This window comes from Lepidochelys olivacea (genome assembly GCF_965140295.1).
Source record: "Lepidochelys olivacea isolate rLepOli2 genome assembly, chromosome: 9".
In the NCBI taxonomy this organism is placed as follows: Eukaryota; Metazoa; Chordata; order Testudines; family Cheloniidae; genus Lepidochelys; species Lepidochelys olivacea.
The window spans coordinates 46,659,355-46,678,596 of NC_140419.1; the positions used below are offsets into that span (position 1 = coordinate 46,659,355).

Sequence of the window (19,242 nt, forward strand, 5' to 3'; positions counted from 1 at the left end):
AGGATGCCCTATGCTTTCCCACAACTCTTAGTGGCAGAAGAGGAAGAGATGATCGATGGGATAGCTGCCTAGAGTGCACCGCTCCAAATACCGCTGCAAGTATCGCAAGTGTGAACACGCTATTGCGCAAGCAGCTGACAGTGTGAACACACAATAGCCGTTTCCCTTCAGCGCTCTCTGAGCGGTGCTGTAACTGCTGGCTCTGTAACTCTGCCAGTGTAGACATACCCTAAGCCATATTCAGTGGCAGTGCTTCATTTATATCCTGCATTTCGCCCAAACCTTCCAAATAACCTGACCAACGTTAATTACGCCTTACAACTTCCCTGAGGTAGGTAGGTAGGTATTTTATAATCATTTTAGGCAAGAGTGAACTAAGAACACACAGTAAGTCAGTGGCAGAGCTGAGAACAACACTCGGGATTCCTGGCTCCCCATCTAACCATTAATCAACACCATCTTTTTATGTGTTCTATGAAGAGACAAGTTTTCAACCAGCCTCCAGAAATGCATGTACAAGACATTAAAACTAACAGCTTACATTGCACCTGGAAGCCAGGGTAGGTCATGGAACTCTGGTGAGGCAGGCTTCCTAAGAGAAGCACCGCATGTCAAAGGGCTGCAGTTTCCAGGTGGTTGTAAGGTTTAGCCCCACACATAGCAGACTGCAATAATCTAGTCTTAAGGTGAAATAGGCATAGAAAACATGGTTGGAAGCAAGATGTGTGTCTGAGGTATTAGGTCATAACCTCTTAGCCACGCACAGATAACAGAAAACTTGTAGCCACTGTTACTACTTGGATTTCCAGGATCAGCTGTGAATACAAGAGCTGCACAGATTTGTAACTGGTCAAAGTAATTGCAGGCAGGGAAAACATGAGAAGGGACATTAAACTGGAAAAAAAAAAAAAATCCATCCATCCCCAGGAGGGTAGGACAACCTATTTCTCTACCCTCCAGGGTCCAGGCAGACCCATCAGCAAGCACAATTTTTAAAAAGTGATTTTTAAACACACACTGGGCTAAGTTCATCCTTGGCATAACTCCTTGACCTCAGTGGCATTACAACAGGGATACATTTCACCCATTTTTCTACTGATTAGATGCTTGCTTCTAAAAATCTGCTGACTCTAGCTATATCCTAACTGGCAACCACAGAGTAAAAAACAGTGTATTCCACCACTCTGCAATGCTAGCCAACAAATTCCATGAAACCTACTGCATCAGCTAGCCATAAGAACAAATGTGCTACCACTATATGGTGACTTCTCCCTCTGTCCGTCCCCTCCACCCCCTTTTTTATTTTGGAAGAGGGGAAGGAATTGATTGAAGAGACCCATTTAGCTACCTCAGTGGCCATTTTAACTAATTGAACTAGTCAATGTCTGCAGTACTGCTGCAGAACACAGTGATAAGCAAGCTGAAAGAAACGGAGTACTTGTGGCACCTTAGAGACTAACAAATTTATTTGAGCATAAGCTTTATCTGATGAAGTGAGCTGTAGCTCGTGAAAGCTTATGCTCAAATCAATTTGTTAGTCTCTAAGGTGCCACAAGTCCTCCTTTTCTTTTTGCGAATACAGACTAACACGGCTGCTACTCTGAAAGCAGAGCTGAGAAATCCCAACATCAGCAGAGTAACTCAGCTAGAAATAATTCTTATTGCATACCTAGTACATTTGGGGGAAGGAAGGGATAACTCAGATGTGTTTAGTTCTCCATTATCTACAGAACAAAGCTGTACTCGTGAGCTGAACAGATTTTTTTTTTTTCTGATGAGGTCCTTGCATGCCAAATGTAACTTGTTTCCTATTGTATTCAAAATGATTGGTGTGAAACTTTTTTCACAACAATGAAGTCGTTTGCTTGTCACACATCCAGCCTTTCAACTAGAGACTTGTGACTCTAGGGGCATCTCAATGTGACTATAACTGCCACCAGGAATCCTGGGTGCAGAAAGTTTTGGCAGCAAATGTTCAGGCATTAAGCTCTCACGTGACAACAAACCCCTCAGTGTCATTGTCAGAGCTCTTTCCAATCACTGAAGCACCAAGAAAACAGTCTGTATTTGTGATAATTACATTCTATTCATAACACATCAGCCAATGTCTGCCTCCATATTTTGCATTTCAATAGTTAAGGTTTGTCCAGCATCAGTCCAGCCCGATCTGATGAAGTGGTCTTGTGTTTAATGCACTGGATAGAGATTCAAGTGAACTGGAATCAATTCCCACCTCTGCCACACTCTTCCAGGGCAAATTTAGGCAAATCCCTGTTCCTCATCTGCAAAATGGTGATCACTGCTTCTCTCACCCACTTTGCTTTCAGTATTTGGATTGTGAACACTTTGAGGAGGCACTTCCTCTTTCTGTGCTTTACATTGCCTCGCACACTGGGGACCCAGTCTTTAGTTGGGGTTTCCGAGAACTACTGTAATACAGATTGTGTGTTACAAGCCATCCACCCGCTTCTTTAAAACAGCAACACTGGACTGTCTTTCTTTTTGGTTTTAGTTCAATTTATTGTTCATGCAAGTGGAGACTAACAGTGGCTACAAGCCACTGGGTTTTATTACTACTTCTGGAAAGACATCATTGGGAACATTTTAACACTTATCAGTGGAATATCAGATTCTAATATAAACACAAGGAACTTTGGCTCTAGATTTTCAGTTGCACCTAACCCAATTCCACTTCCCCCCAAAAATGAATTGTTCATGCCATTTTGCATGTTAGTCAGTATCAGACGCAGAATAGGAATAATTTTGATTCTAGAGCATATTAGAAGTGTCCTATTGAACTAAAAAAAATAAAAATAAAGTAAAAATGGGGAAATAGCTCTGAAAGTGCAGGTGAAAGGTGTTAAACTCCAGTTGCAAAACTATCCCTGGTCTGAGAGTCTTATTAACTTAATATCCAAAAAAAACCCAAAACAAAACTCTTTTACAAGCCCCATTGCCACTTAGTCCTTTTAGAGCACACCAAACTGCGTTGCTGCAAACACGCACGCACGCTGTCCCCTTTGATCTCCTCAGCAGATCTTCACTCCTTAAAAGCACAGGTAAATAACACCTTGGCATTTCCTGATGAGTGCTACAAAGGAAATAACATTGAAGAGAATTAATTGAATATTGTCCAGACTATGAGACTGGTGCTATTTCCGCCCATCCTCTCTGCTCCTGTAAGGAGCGAGGATAGAGACATGAAGGACTCCTGCAATTCTGTCCTTACGACACTTCTCAGGGTCTGCCAATGAGCGAGGTCAGTCTCTCTAACGGCGCAAACTCACTGATCTCGCATTTGACTTATGCCAGCAGATAATCCAAGCCAACACAATTTTGTAACAGAGTCCCTCATGCTATTAGGCCCCCATCCAAACCCCATTGAAGACACTGGGACACTTTCCATTAAAGTGAATGGGTTTGGGATTGGGGCCCTGATGGGAAGAGTATATTTCCATGCAACCTGCAGGATTGTGTTATGCTATAGACTGTGGATAGACTAGCCCAACACTGCAGTTTTTAACTCCCATTCAGAACTACTTGTTAAATAGTATGCCAAGGACAAAATCTTTCATATGCTAGTAGCATTATTGTTAGATGCTAGGGGCCTGAGCAAAAGCCTGTGGAAGTTAATGGGAGTCTTTCCACCAGCCAATGATTTTTGGATCAAGCTGTAGAAGTATTTAAATATAACTCAGTATGGAGAAAGATGACAAGAGGGAGGGCATGAGAGATCTGGATCCTGATATTTCATTCCTGATGGGATACACTCCCATCTAGAAAAAGTTGTGCAAGGAACTCTGCCCACAAAACATGCCAAGGACTCAGGCCAACCAGTGAGAGATGTACCAGGTGTAAGCCAGCCATAAATAGTCTCTGCAAAATGTGTTCCCTCTTTGCCATCTGCTTTTCATATCTTTTTAAGGAAAATGTTCCAGAGTCTAAGCATAAGTATCAAACAGAGTACACAGGGATGTAGTATTTTACTGCAAGCATTGGCAAGTTTGCCCCATGTTTTATAAATAACCTAGTTCCCAGCATGTTGTGATAGTTCAGAAAGGAACCAAGGGCTAAGTCCTGCTCTCTGTAATGCATGCAAATCCCCCCACAGTCCAAAGGAATTGCACCTATATAACAGAGCACTCAAGTCTGGAAAGTAATTCAAATCCTTTGACACTTGTGCTCAACACCTGGGCAATACTCCACACCTCACAGTAGATGCAGACACAGATCAGGCATTACTGCTGCTAAAAGAATCATTAGCCTTTTTGTAAGTATCCACCTGGCCTCATGAAGAGCAGTTGTTCCCCAGCCAAACCATCAGAACACTCTGATCGCCTAAGTAGGATCAATTGCATGGAGCTACCGTGGAGAGAGGGGAGGTTGTGGCCTCCTCCCACTTTTTCATGCTTTAAACTTTATCTGCATGCTTTTGGCTCTCCTCTAGCCAAAGTAAGGTAGGCATCAGGCATTTATAATGGAAAGCACTCACAGCTGCATCCCTACATTGCCTCCCACCCCAAATGTAAATTCTAATGCAGAAAGACAGTATGGAATCTCACACTCCTCCTGCTTAGTTAAGGGTTTCAGGTGTGCTGAACAGTGTTTAACTGAAGAGACTGCTTCCCTTCCCCACTGAAGACCTACATTCCTGTATGAAGTTAAACATACCTCATTTCCATAATACACAGTGTGTAAGTTTCACACCTCCACTCACCACTAGGGTGCCTACTTCTGGCAGCATCTGGGGATTAGCTCCACTCTGGTCCAACACACCCTACTACTGCATGGTCTGCCACCGTTCTCTCTCTCAGACTCAGGCTGCTTGCTCTGTCTTCATGGCTTGATCCACAAGCCAGGTCACTGTGTCTTCCCCCCCCCATCTGGCATATCACAGTCCCTTTCTCCAAGAGGGCATGCTGCCCAAACCATAACACTTCCCCAGCAACTGGTAGGGGAACAAACCCAAGCCCACCCTCTACTCTGGGTTCCAGCTCAAGAGCCCTCTAATAAGCAGCCAAGGCTTGTAGCACGTTAAACCTTGCCACCTTTTCCCACACCCTCTCTACCTCGTTACCCTTATTTCCCTCTCTACTGTCCAGAGTTACAGGCTCCCTTGCTCCAGTCCCATTCTTCTGCCAGCTTCCTAGCTTGAGCCTAGCTCCGCCTATTCCTTCTCAGCTGGGTTCTATCATTATCCAACATTTCTTAGACTAATTCCCCTTAACTGCAGCCTATCCTGTTAATTGGCCTCTCCTCAGCCTCATTAACCCCTTCTACGCTGGTGCGAGGTGAACACCCCCATCACAATAAACTATGTATTAAAGAAGGGGGTTGGTCTTTTTGATCTTGATTTAGGCAGAATAATGGTTAAGAAAGTGTTGCGATGGAATAAAATATTGAATGCATCAAAAGTGTTTGGCATTGCAATAATCTGGATTCTAAAAAGGGTTTGAAGAACATGCCCATGTTTACTTGACCAGTTAATTTAGCAGTTACATGGAGAAAAGTAACTTTTGCTGTGTTGCATAATTTTGCACAAACTTCTGGCAAATACACTTAGTGGTAAAAAGCCTTTGAGAGAAAAGGTTAAATTGTGTATTCCTTCAACTGGCTTTCTATAGATACATAAGGCACATCTGCTATGGCGTCTCACTGTTCACCTGAGATGTTATCACAATTCTGTGGCTTGATATTAGTTCTGCTCATTTTTAACATTTACGTAGGCTAGCACTGGATCTCAACATCTTAACGCAGTGATATTCTTTCTCTTATTCGTTGTTCCTATAGGGGTTTGTAGTGGTTTTGATGGCCAATACAGTGTGTGGGTTCAAATTGGTTCTAGTTACATAAGACTCTTCGCACACAATGCTCTTGCAAATTGGTATAATACTTTTTTCAAATGTTAACACTTTCCTTCGCACGACTGGAAAAGTGTTGAGATGAAATCAGCAATACAATTCAGTACATGAGCAGTTTGGTGCACAGATCATTCTTTAGCAGACCCTTTCCTTGCCTAAGTATGAAATTATACTTAAATATTATACTTTGCCTCTCTTAGGGAAGGAGTGTTTTCATCATAAGTTCCAAATAATGACAACCTTGGAACCCACAGAAGAGTTTGTACCAACACTAGTTTCAAAACAAATCTAGTGAAATACAGTATCAGCTTTCCACTGTGGCACCTCCCCCCAGGGCTATGCCATTTATTTCAGATCAAATAGTTTACAGTACACTCTGGATGCACTTTGTGCAGATGTAGAAAGCCATTTGTACTGTGTCAAAGAGTTTGCACTGCACTGCTGTATACTTCTTATGAGTAAAATCAGCTTCAATGCATGCTGGGATATATGGTGAAATATGGCCAGCCCCCAAACCAGCCAGAGTAAATGGGCTTTTTACAGATGTTCTGCAGAGGGCCTCAGGGAGACAAAATCCACTTTCCCATCCCCGTGCATACCATATATTTGCAGGACAAACTACAGTCTACTCCAGCCTCTAAACTGGAGGAGGAGCTGCTGTCCTTCCACAGCCACTTTGCAAGTGTCCCCTCACAGTCTAGATCTGCTTAAGTGCAGAGGCTCCCTGCACTGCCACCCCAACCCATCCCCATACAAGTGGGGTTACTGCAGGGATTCCACTGCACGATTCTACAAGGGAGTGAATTTCACCCTGTATAACGTTCCGCCCTGTGCAGACAGCTCTGCACCACTTAAGCCCTCAAAATAGTCCTTGGGCTGACCCCTCTGCTGCAGACGGGCAATTTTCACCCATAGGTAGCACAGTGTGAGGCCCAAGCCTCTTTAACACCATGCACTTCACATCAAGAGAACTCAGGCCCAGGCTTTCCACAGTGGCATTTTGTTGGACGCTGTACAAATCATAGGGCTCAGAAAAGGTTAAACATTCTCTTGTTCCTCGACTAAATTCTCTGGCTGAAATGAAAGGTTTTTCCTTAATTTCTATTCCTCCTTCTCCATCACTAATTGAGTCATAATTTCATGGCTGTGGCCTTTAAGTTGGCCACAATATTTAAATTAAGCAAGATAAGGAACAAAAAAAAATTAACACAATATTGAAGCTTTTCATATCTCTGCTATGAACATATTCCTTAGGACATGAATTATAGGATCTGATGAGAATCATAACAAGATCCCATTTTAAGGCTACAAGTGACCAGACATTTCATGAAAACCATGAAAAATGCATCACAGACAGTCAAGATTTTTAACTGACACAGCGGGCAGAATTACTGCTGTATCAAGAATAATGCAAATGGCTTGAAATATGCAGATTTATTTTGAATTAGTGTAACAAAAACTGCCGATCGGATAAAAAGTAGAATAGACTGTAAAATTAGAGATACCAGGTGTACGGCATAGATAGCTCTTACTGTGAGAGCAGGTGTGCAGTAGATCAATTGTGAGGATAGTGTTTGAACTCATACTGAATGAAGATTCGTAACACATTAGAAAAATTGAAACAATTAAGTATAATCATTTTTGCTAATAATGTGTGGGAGCTGGAACACTCAGTCTTCCACATTTAACTCAGTCTGTTTTATGTCTTAATTCTTGTATAGAAATTAAGGATCTAATCGTGAGGTTTCCAGAAACAACTAAAGGATTTAGGAGATTAAATCCATGGAAAGTCAATGGAATTGTGGAAATCTCACTATTGGATCTAGGAACAGGAGGAACTGGCCAAGCACTCTGCCTCACCGGGGCTGATCCAAAGTCCACTGAAGTCGACAGAAAGATTCCCATTAACTTCAGTGGGCTTTGGATCAGTCCCATAGCAACAGACTGGAAGCCTATCGCAACACCCTGTCTCACAAGACTTTGAAAAGTGCAGAGCTCAGCTCTGACACAGAATCTGGTGGTGCACAGCTTAGAACAATGGCAGAAATCCCCACAGTAACAAAAATAGTCATTAGAAATGCATTTGTGCACTTCACAAAGGTCACAGTGCTTTGTAGTACCCAATGAAGCTTTCAGCTCTATTTGTGAAATCTATTCAGGGCCAAATCTTGGTCCCTCATCTAAGGCTGAGTATCCCAGACTTTCAGCGGACAGCTATGCAGGGACACAGTCAGGGTTGCCAATCCTCCCACAGTGGCCAAGAGTCTCCAGGATTCGGAATCAATCTCCTGCTATTGAAAGCGATCCAGGAGATTTTAATAGGCAGCTAAAAGTTGAGCCGGCAGCACACCAGGGCTAAGGCAGGTTCCAGACCTGCCCCGGCTCCGTGCAGCTCCCGGAAGCAGCTGGCATGTCCAGCTCCTAGGCACATGGGTGGCCAGGGGGTCTCTGCACGCTGGCCCAGCGCCGACTCCAGAGCTGCCATTGGTAGGAACTGTGGCCAATGGGAGCAGCATAGGCGGTGCCTGCAGGCAGAGTGCAGAGTCGCCTGGCTGCCCGTGAGTCTAGGAGCTTGACATGTCAGCCGCATCCGGGAGCTGCCCAAGGTAAGCACCACCTGGCCGGATCCTGCACCCCAACCCCCCCGTCCCAGCCCTGAGCCCCGTCCTGCGCCCAAACTTCATCCCAGAGCCAACACCCTGAACCCCCTCCTGCACCCCAACCCCCTGCCCCAGGCTCAACCCGGAGTCCCTCCCACATTCCGAACCCCTCAGCCCCACGCCCCAGCCCAGAGACCACACCCCCTCCCACACTCCAACCGCCTGACCCAGCCTGGTGAAAGTGAGTGAGGGTGGGGGAGAGCGAGCGACAGAGGGAGGGGGAATAGAGTGAGCGGAGGGCGGGGCCTTGGAGAAGGGGCATGGCAGGGTGTCAGGAAGGGGCGGGGCAAGGATGTTTGCGTTTGTGCGATTCGACAGTTGGCAACCCTAGACACGGACGGAGGGACAGAATCCTCACTCTAAACCAGCAGGGCACTTAAAACACATGCAGCTCCCCTGCAGACTCTGGTGCAGCCTATAGAATACAGTTGTTCCTGCTACTTTCCATAAATAGGATTTTCCAGTGAATCTGCATAGTTAATTCAGACCCCATCCGTTGATGCCCCAACACTGTGGAGGTCAGTTGTATATGTCCGGAGAGTGCAATCTACCTACACAGTCTTTCCATGTCCTGCTCCCTACATTCAACAGATGTGTGGCATGTCCACTGCATCTCAGGCCTTGTGCAGCTTCAGAGGTGGGGAGAAGAACTCGGTCCTGTGTTGCAATGTTGCCAACTCACGATTTTATCATGAGTATTGCAACACATGGAGTTTGTCTTAAAGGCCCAGCTCCTGGAGTCATGTGATTACATTTCATTAAATGAGTTTCTAATCTTTGTGGCTTCAGAGAAAAGCTTGAAGCCGTGAACCCTCCTAAGGACTCAAAAAGCAGAAGGCAAATAAGTACCCAATATTATTTAAATTCTCATCATTTTTGAGCTAGTCTCATGACTTTAGGGGGGCAGTCTCATGATTTTTTCAACACCTGGGGCTAGCAATAGTGTGTTGCCAGTCGGGATTATTTTAGCCAACCTTGCCTCTCTTTGCCATAATAGGTTAAGAAGATAAAGATTAAATAAACCAAAATAACTTTGAAATAAAAAAAAGATTTAATAAAAGATTTGAAGTAAAGGCATGCAAGGTGCTCACTAGATCCAGGATGAGTGCTAATCTATTGCTCTGTTACTAAAGTGCTGCAATTGATAGAGCGGTGTTGATTTAGCGGGTCTCGTGAAGACATGCTAAGTTGATGGGAGAGCGCTCTCCCATCAACGTCTGTAATCCACATCAATGAGAGGCAGAAGCTATCTTGCCAGCAGCACATCTCCTGTCGACATAGCGTAGTGTGGACACCGCTGTAAGTCGATCGATGGTACATCGATTTAAGTTACGTTACTTACTAAACTTAACTAGCATAACTTAACTATGATCAATTTACAGCGTGAGCGTAGACCAGGCCTAACTGGCTAATTTAACAGGAGGAAGAGTTTACCTAATGTTTGCTGGAGCCTGTGTGCATTATAGGCTCAAACAATGAGGAGGTTAGAATCCTGTGAACTGGAAAGAGATATTAGCACTATGTAAAAAGGTCTTAGAGCATGTGCAGTAGACATTGTACTCTCCACTCAAAGGCCATATGTTACTCTATAGGATCAAGCAAAGTATTTGGTATCTCAGGGACAAGAGCAATCTAACTAGGAATTTGTAAGCAGACTTAAGAAAAGCTTCTGAAATCTACAACTCGGATCTAGATCTACAGTCAGCAAAAATACACCTCTAAGTTCTGTGCAGAGACACAAACATCCTGGAAAAAGACCTGTAGCTCCAACCCTGCAGACGCTTAAGCACTTTACTCATCTGAACAGACCCATTAAATGTGACTCAGTGCAACTGCTTATGTAACTACACATGTGCTGTGAGCCCCAGTCCTACAACTGGATCTGTGCAGTTGGGTTCCTGTGTTGGGTGCAGCCAGTCACAGGATCAGGACCTACATACATGCTAAACTCAGGCCTATTTGCGTAGTAGTCTATAGTCTGGACTGGGTTTCCACAGCATGGAAGGAAAGCAAACTATATTGTATTTGTTAGTATTATTATTTTTCCTTTGATTGGATATTGGTTTTTCTATTATCAGATATGGTGTTACATGTATTCCAAGCAAAGCCCACTTGATATCTAACTCACACATATATTTCTAACATTTCTATAGACGTGTTTCCACAATAAATCCAGAGTAAACCTTCAGGGGAAAAAATGTATAACCAAAGTCATAGCCAACAATATCTCAGATAGGATATTAATCAGATATTAATCGGGTTGGAGAAGCCGAAAAAGAAACTATGCTTCATCTCAGTGCCTGGAAGTTGTTAAAGCAAACAAGACACTGTGAATATGAAGTCTTGACAGACTAGATCACAAACAGAGAGATCATACACAAAGGCTCCTATACAGAAGGCTGCTAAAACCTTATCAAGGGAATGATGCACATGCAGTGTTTTTGACTAGTTGTGAAGTAGGAGACCAGGACTCTCCGAGGAGGAATAAGCCAGATACAAATTGTACATATGTTTGCCTGAGATGCCAAAATGACAGATATTGCAACCATGTGCAGCAACTTTGGGAACTATATTGTATTTGATGTTTAAAGCATGAATACCTCAAAAAGCCATTATATTGAGATGGGACAGATTGTATGAGCTGTAGCATAGTCACAGCCCTTTGTATCAATACAGGTGATGTGTATTTGTCTGTTCCTGGATGGGGGTGGCTGGGTGGGTGATCTGGCAGAATCTGGAATCCTTAGGAGGTGATTAATGCAAAATCCCAGGGGCTGCTATGTAAATTCCCAGCTTGATCTCCTGGGGAATAGGAGGAGGGACTGGTTTTACTTGTTTTCAGGAGGCTGAGGCTGGGAGAAAAAGAACTTTTGATAGAAAAGGCTCAGTTTAAACAGACCTAGGGTTCTTCCTTCAGATCAGGAAATGTACAGGGCATTGGTTCTAAAGAGACTCCATCTCTTGCTGAAGGGTTGGAAGGGAAGCTTGCTTACCAGACTCCCACGGGAGACTGCTGTATGCATATACAAATGATTATTGTTTTTATAGGTTTTCTCTGGGATGCTTTTGCCCTAAGAATAAACTAACTTTGCTTCATGAAGGTTGTTTGGAAACTGGTGTACACTGTTGTAGCCCCTGGAGAAAGAGCAACCCTGGGGTGCTGGACCCCAACAGACCTGTTGTAGAAATCAGGTGCAGGTCTCCACACAAGAGAGGTGGTGGCTGGAAGCCTGAAACCTTAAGTGAATGCCCTCAAAGAAGACCAAGTGGGGAAATGTGGGAGGAAAGGGGGAAGGTCAAAACTGCAGCTAACCATGTAACTGTGACAGAAAGATCTTATCATCACACCATTCTGATTAGCATCTTGCCTTTCCCTCACTTATTTTAGTGCTGCCAGTGCTACAATTGTTAGATTCAGTGCTGTGAACTATGTGAAAGCTTCAGTTTACATTGTATAAAGCATTGTATAAAGCATTAGACACAAGATTAATGCTAAGATTTTGGGAGAGCTCTCAGGTTGGCACAAGGATCATTGCTGTGCTTGGATGGGGAGGTCCCAGGCACCTGCACAGGGGTGAGCAACAGTTCCCCCCTTCTCCCAATATGCTGTGCCCAGTGACTTCCACATCCATTTCCTATTTACTGCTTTCCTGGTATCTCCCTCCTATTGATCTGATTATTGTTTCAGATTATTTTCCTCACATATATTAATTTGCATCTTCCTCAAGCTGAATACCATTTGCCTGTTTTCTGGTTGTATTTCCAACCTTTCTAGACCCTTCATATTTCCCTCTCATTGGAGGTTAAAACAAATCCGACTTTTGCCTTGTCAAGGTGTCCTGCAGTGGCTCAAGAGTGAGGGTACCAAGCTCAGGGAACACTGTTAGGAACCAGGGCACAAACCCCAAATTGACTGTGAGTTCTATACTTAGATTTCACCGACTGATTATCAAGTGTAAACTTCTCAGGCACTGTAACAGCCTAGCCACAGGGTCACAGACAGTCCCCTTGGGTACTCCGATCTCTCTTGTCACCTAGGCAAGCCTGACTTTGTGACAGATGGCCCCTTACACCAAAGATCACAGCAATATTCACATTTCTCCCAGTCCCAAGGGACCAGTCACTTACTCCAAGTCATTCAGATCTCACACCAAAGACAATACTTGTCCTATAAAAAAAAAAGAGAGAGAGAGATAGAGTTATTTACTAGGTTAAAGCAGGTAAACACAGAAACACAAAAATGAGTTCTAGTCTCAAATTGCAAAAAGTACTCGAAGCTTCTGTAATATGCGAGCTCTATAAATCCTTTAAGCCTAACCCAGGCTAAGTACTGGGAATCTATGGAGTCTAAGCAGTAAAAAGATACAGTTCCTCCTTGATAGGACTTTTTATTCCCTTCTCCCCTTGTACTCTGAGCTGCAAACTCAGCTCATGGAAGGAATTCACTTGCACAACTGCTCTTCATGGAGGGGAGGGAGAGAACAATCAGCAAAGTCTTTTGTCCTCTTTGATGTTCCACAGTAGTTCATCTGGTGCCGATGGGCCTTCCCTGTGGGGCAGGACGTGACGCCTTCTGTTGGAGATCAGCACTTTACACTAATTAATGTCTCTCTCCTGTCTGGTGATTTCCACGGTCACCAAGGTGTATAATCCAAACACTTAAATATTACCTTTCAATATGGGATACAGGTGTTAGAAATGAGATTAAAGCTCAGTTTGCAAGCATTCAACGAAGTCTGAACACTACGCACACTTTATCATTCTAATAGCTATTTTAACCATGCTAACGCCTAGGTGAGCCAGACTGGTTCCACCTGTGTATTTGTCAGTCTTCTACTGAGGCCTGGGGTCCTTGGCATGAGCTGGCACCTGCTCTGCCAGCATCACATGTATCATCTGCAAATTTCATTATGGTGAAGAAAAGCAGAGAGCCTTCGATTACATATGTTGTATGCAGTGCCGCTGTAGCCGTGTTGGTCCCAGAATACTAGATGACAAGGTGGGTGTGGTAATATTTTTTACTGGGCGAACTTCTGTGGTCTCTCTCACCAGAAGTTGGTCCAATAAAAGATATTGCCTCACTCACTTTGAGACTACATATGTCAATTCATTTAGTGCTCTGCCTTCTCTCCCAAGATGTTTTGGGGCTCCTTCCCTCCCTCTAACCTAACAACATTTTCATTGGAGGGGCCAGGGGGGGAATGCTTCTCTGCATTTTTTGGACCTCAAGGCAAAATTAAACCCAGCACCATACCATAGTTTTTGCACACTTCTCTAGAAAATGATTTTGTGTCCCTACCTATCAACATTATTTTTGCTGTGTGTGTTTCCACTCACTACAGTATTCGGTTTTATTTAGAGCATATTTATTTATGCTCCTTGACAGAGTATCAAAATTACAGTAATGTTCAGTGTCTTTTAATCTATGTGGTTGCTAGCCTAACAACACACACACACACACAAAGCTTTCTTATACTAGGGTAAACAAATCCTTCACATACAGTCAGTTTCTACTGCTGCCGACAAACAGAACACAACGGCAGTGGTGTGGGCTGACTGGCGAAAGCTCTATCAAAGGCCTAGGCTACGCTTGCGAGTTAGAGCGCATTAAATCAGCCCCGGGCGCCCTAACTCCTGAGGTGTCCATGCTGGCAAGGCACTTATATCCCCTGGACTCTGCAGCTGGAGCGCTCCTGGTAATCCACCTCCATGAGAAGCATAAAGCTTGCTGCGCCCTGGCTGAAATGCCCGCGTGTCAGTGTGAATGATGTGTTGCATTACTGCGCTGTGATTGGCCTCCGGAAATGTCCCATAATCCCTTGAAGTCAAGTGGTCACTCTGGTCATTGTTTTGAACTCGGCTGCAGGCATGCGGATATCCCCTTTCAAAGCTCCGTTTCTGACAGCCGTCAGGCTTATCTGCTCCAGGACAAAGCAACCATTACTGTGGAATGCTGCTGCTGCCGAGACAGGCATGTGTGGGAGGAGGGAGCGCTGATGTCGGGGTTTCCCCCTGCTGCTGTCTGAAATTATAAGACAGCATGCTGACACATCTCTGCCCCCAAAACACAGTCTCTCCCCCCACATACACACAACACACTCCCTGTCACACTCCATCCCACTCCCCGATTTGAAAAGCACGCTGCAGCCACTTGCATGCTGGGATAGCTACCACAATGCACTGCTCTCTGTGGCATTGCAAGAACTACTAATGTGGCCACACCAGTGCGCTTGCAGCTGACAGTGTAAACACACGGCAGCGTTTTCCCTGCCGCGGTCTCCGAGGACTGGTTTAACTCCCGGCACTCTACATCTGCAAGTGTAGCCATGCCCAAAGGAACTGCAACATTTGACAGGAAAAACTTTACCTATCCTTTTCCAGGGCCTTTAAACCACCCTTTTAAACAGCAGCTTATCTTTTAATTGGTTTGACCTCTGATTCACCTGTTAATTAAGGGAGTTCATCTCTTTGCCCAATCTGAAGAAAAAAAAGCTATATGGTATGCCGCCTGAGTTCTCACTTGGGGATGGTTTTACTCTATGTGAATTGGGCTTCGTTTTAATTCCTGGACAACATGCTGTTATAGCCAATGCAAAAGCCTCTACAATACCATTATTAAAGGGGGGTTTTAGATCCTTACAAATTAGAAATAGAATTTGACTTTCTACAGTATTTAAGGGCAAGTCAAAGATATTAAAGCATCACAGAAGATAACTGTTTAAAAAAAAAGAAAGTACGTACTGTGCTAGATAATCCATTTAAAGACGTTCAGAAAGGATTGATAATTATCCTGGCATTATAATAGCTTAGTTTCTACAAGCTTTGCATCTCTTAATTTTACATTACTTTCGCAGCTACTACTTAGAAGAATTTATTTGAGGGTAATTTTTCGACAAGACTTCAAAGTCTTGTACCTGATAACCAGCCTCTGTGAATCTAAATGGGGATGCAATTCCCAATGGGAGGCTTATTCTAACAGACTCCACATGGTACTGTCTTAACCAGAATGTTTCACTTCATCCGTATAAACATGTAGGAGTGTCAAGCCTGTGTCTCACTTTAACCAATTCACTGGCATGGCGAGTGAAGGAATTAACTATTGAGCAATAAATTCCTTTTTCAGGAAGATCTATATTGGGTAGTGTGAGCTAAAGGCCTGACCTGCTGACCAAATCAAAAGCTGTCAATATATGCCACATGAAGTGGGTGGTTAAATTCTTGGTGCAGCTCAGTCAGAAGCTGGAGGGTAAGGACACTGTCCATTGTTGACCACGCATCAGTGAAACCTGATTGCTGAGTATAATTATGTCCATTAAGGAGTATCCTACCAAATGGAACATGAGCAAAGACCTTTCTAGGGACTGATGATAATGAGATCATCCTGTAGTTGCCACACTCACCCCCTTCCTGGAGTCAGTAATAGCAGGAGCTTTAATCCTGGTTCTAGAGTAACAGCCGTGTTAGTCTGTATTCACAAAAAGAAAAGGAGGACTTGTGGCACCTTAGAGACTAACCAATTTATTTGAGCATAAGCTTTCGTGAGCTACAGCTCACTTCATCGGATGCATACTGTGGAAAGTTTAGAAGATCTTATTATATACACACAAAGCATGAAAAAAATACCTCCTCCCACCCCACTCTCCTGCTGGTAATAGCTTATCTAAAGTGATCACTCTCCTTACAATGTGCATGATAATCAAGGTGGGCCATTTCCAGCACAAATCCAGGGTTTAACAAGAACGTCTGGGGGGGAGGGGTAGGAAAAAACAAGGGGAAATAGGCTACCTTGCATAATGACTAAGCCACTCCCAGTCTCTATTCAAGCCTAAGTTAATTGTATCCAATTTGCAAATGAATTCCAATTCAGCAGTTTCTCGCTGGAGTCTGGATTTGAAGTTTTTTTGTTGTAAAATAGCGACTTTCATGTCTGTAATCGCGTGACCAGAGAGATTGAAGTGTTCTCTGACTGGTTTATGAATGTTATAATTCTTGACATCTGATTTGTGTCCATTTACTCTTTTACGTAGAGACTGTCCAGTTTGACCAATGTACATGGCAGAGGAGCATTGCTGGCACATGATGGCATATATCACATTGGTGGATGTGCAGGTGAATGAGCCTCTGATAGCGTGGCTGACGTTATTAGGCCCTGTGATGGTGTCCCCTGAATAGATATGTGGGCACAATTGGCAACGGGCTTTGTTGCAAGGATAGGTTCCTGGATTAGTGGTTCTGTTGTGTGGTATGTGGTTGCTGGTGAGTATTTGCTTCAGGTTCGGGGGCTGTCTGTAGGCAAGGACTGGCCTGTCTCCCAAGATTTGTGAGAGTGTTGGGTCATCCTTCAGGATAGGTTGTAGATCCTTAATAATGCATTGGAGGGGTTTTAGTTGGGGGCTGAAGATGACGGCTAGTGGCGTTCTGTTATTTTCTTTGTTAGGCCTGTCCTGTAGTAGGTGACTTCTGCAAACTCTTCTGGCTCTATCAATCTGTTTCTTCACTTCAGCAGGTGGGTATTGTAGTTGTAAGAATGCTTGATAGAGATCTTGTAGGTGTCTGTCTCTGTCTGAGGGGTTGGAGCAAATGCGGTTGTATCGCAGAGCTTGGCTGTAGACTATGGATCGTGTGGTGTGGTCAGGGTGAAAGCTGGAGGCATGTAGGTAGGAATAGCAGTCAGTAGGTTTCCGGTATAGGGTGGTGTTTATGTGACCATCGTTTATTAGCACTGTAGTGTCCAGGAAGTGGATCTCTTGTGTGGACTGGACCAGGCTGAGGTTGATGGTGGGATCCTGTGGTCCCGATGTTCTGCTAAATCTGGTGCACAATCTTCACACTGGTACCGATGCAAGTGTGCATACTGGTTCAAAGCTTTTGCTGCATTTCTACACAACCTCAGGTCCGCAGCAGGGATGCATTCTTGCTCCAGCATTTTTCTGTTAAGCTACTGACTGGATATTAGGACTTGCCTCTCCACACATCAGAATCCAGGTTGGCCAAGAAGTGTTCACCGACCAAGACGATGCCAACAATACTGCCTTGCTTGCAGAGAAATCAGAGACTTTCAGCCCAACCCTCCAACGTGCTGCCCACTCAATGGAGTTGAATCTCTCATGGCAGAAGACCAAGGTCCAGAACCTCGGAGTTGGGCCACAAGAACCCCCACTGCAAGTGGACTTGAGTATCGTGGAGAGTACTGACAAGTTCATCTACCTCGGCTGCAAGCGGAGTTCAAACAGTCACAGGAAATCAGATGTTCTTCAACAAAAAGGTTTTGCCATCTCATGCATGAAGTCCATCTCTCACTTATGGACACAAAAACATCTTCGAGCTGAGACAAAGTTCAGGAGCTATCAAACCTGTGTACTACCTCTATTGCTATATGGGTCAGAAACCTGGACCCTCTCACAGGCAGATTTGGAGTTGCTAGTAGCATTCTATATGCACCATCAGCACCAAATCCTGATCATATAGTGGTTTGACTTTATGCAAAATGTCATAGTCTCTTAGATTTGGCCTTCCTCCAATCACTCATTATATTCAAAAGTAGCATTGCATGCTTCTTGGCCATGTCACCAGGATAGACAAAAACACCCCAGCATACTGCGCTCGCAAGCTCTCCATTGACGCTTAAGGGGTTCACAACCTAACCCTACCTGGGGCTGCATGCAGGAGCACCCTAGAGATTTGTGGATTCACAGGATTGAGCCAGATCTGGGAACTTCACAACACAATGCCTGGTGTGATGCCATCAACCGTGGCTATTCTGGCTGTCACAATGGTCCTCAGTAGACTGTGTGTTTGACGCATGTTTGATATATTGGCTAGGACAGCAATACAACTTGACACTAAGCTTGCAAGAGCAGACCTTGGATATGATGAAAGGTCAATGTCTTGCAACACTGGAGTGTGATTGTTGGATTAAGAATCATGTGTGTGAGCTCATAAAACGGAACCAAAATGAAAAGTGTGCCAAATGGTCTGGAAACAGGGTCCCAAAGCTATTTTTCATGTTCCATTCTCCCTTGATGGTACAGTTGTGCAGAGACACTATACACTTATTTCATGCAGCGGTAAACAAAGTAAAGTTTGCCTTATCTTTCCAGACCCAGAGTTAAGGACTAATAAGTGCAGGATTTGTTTGTGTGCAGCCTACAATACCCAAAACTGGAAAGGTATGGAGGAGAGCAATAGAGATTCAAATGGTGGCAAATTTGTGGGCCTGACACTTTTGTCCAGCTTTTCAGCTTAAAATTCATCGTATTTGACCTTTGGTAATCCTAAAAGTTCCTAAGGCCCAATTATGTTTCTTTGCCGCTCAAAAAGAAATGAAAAGCCCCTTCTTGTCTCCTAGCTCACTTCTAATGGGACTGGATGGCTCAGGGAATGGTAACAATTGCTTCCAAGTGGGTAGTTAAAAGAAGCTACCATTCTTTTATCCAGACATAGACTTCTTAGGTCTAAAGCAGGAATTTGTTGGCTCAAAAGAGCAAACAGTGCCAGAGGAATGACCCTATGGCAGCAGTATTTGCTCCACCTAATATAAGGAGTTTCAGGAGAGCTGTGACTGCAGCGTGCCAAGGCCATGTTCTCAGGTCACCCCTCTGGCTAATTTGTCACTCAGGCACACCAGAGGTAATGGTTTCCAGTGCTCCTTGGCCAAGAGGAAGTTGGTCCAATATGGAGCAGCCTCTGAAAAGAGTTCCGCACCACCACTAACATGACTG

General features: G+C 44.1%; 1 protein-coding gene across 4 annotated transcripts in view; it reads right to left on the reverse strand.

Moving 5' to 3' along the window:
• Window positions 1–19,242, reverse strand: part of LOC311525888 (uncharacterized protein) — a 253,634-nt gene that overhangs the window by 194,605 nt on the left and 39,787 nt on the right. For all 4 annotated transcript variants that reach the window (XR_014712883.1, XR_014712884.1, XR_014712885.1 and 1 more), the window contains one exon: window positions 12,650–12,689. The gene's annotated coding sequence lies outside the window, so the exon portion shown is untranslated. The remainder of the gene's footprint in view (window positions 1–12,649; window positions 12,690–19,242) is intronic.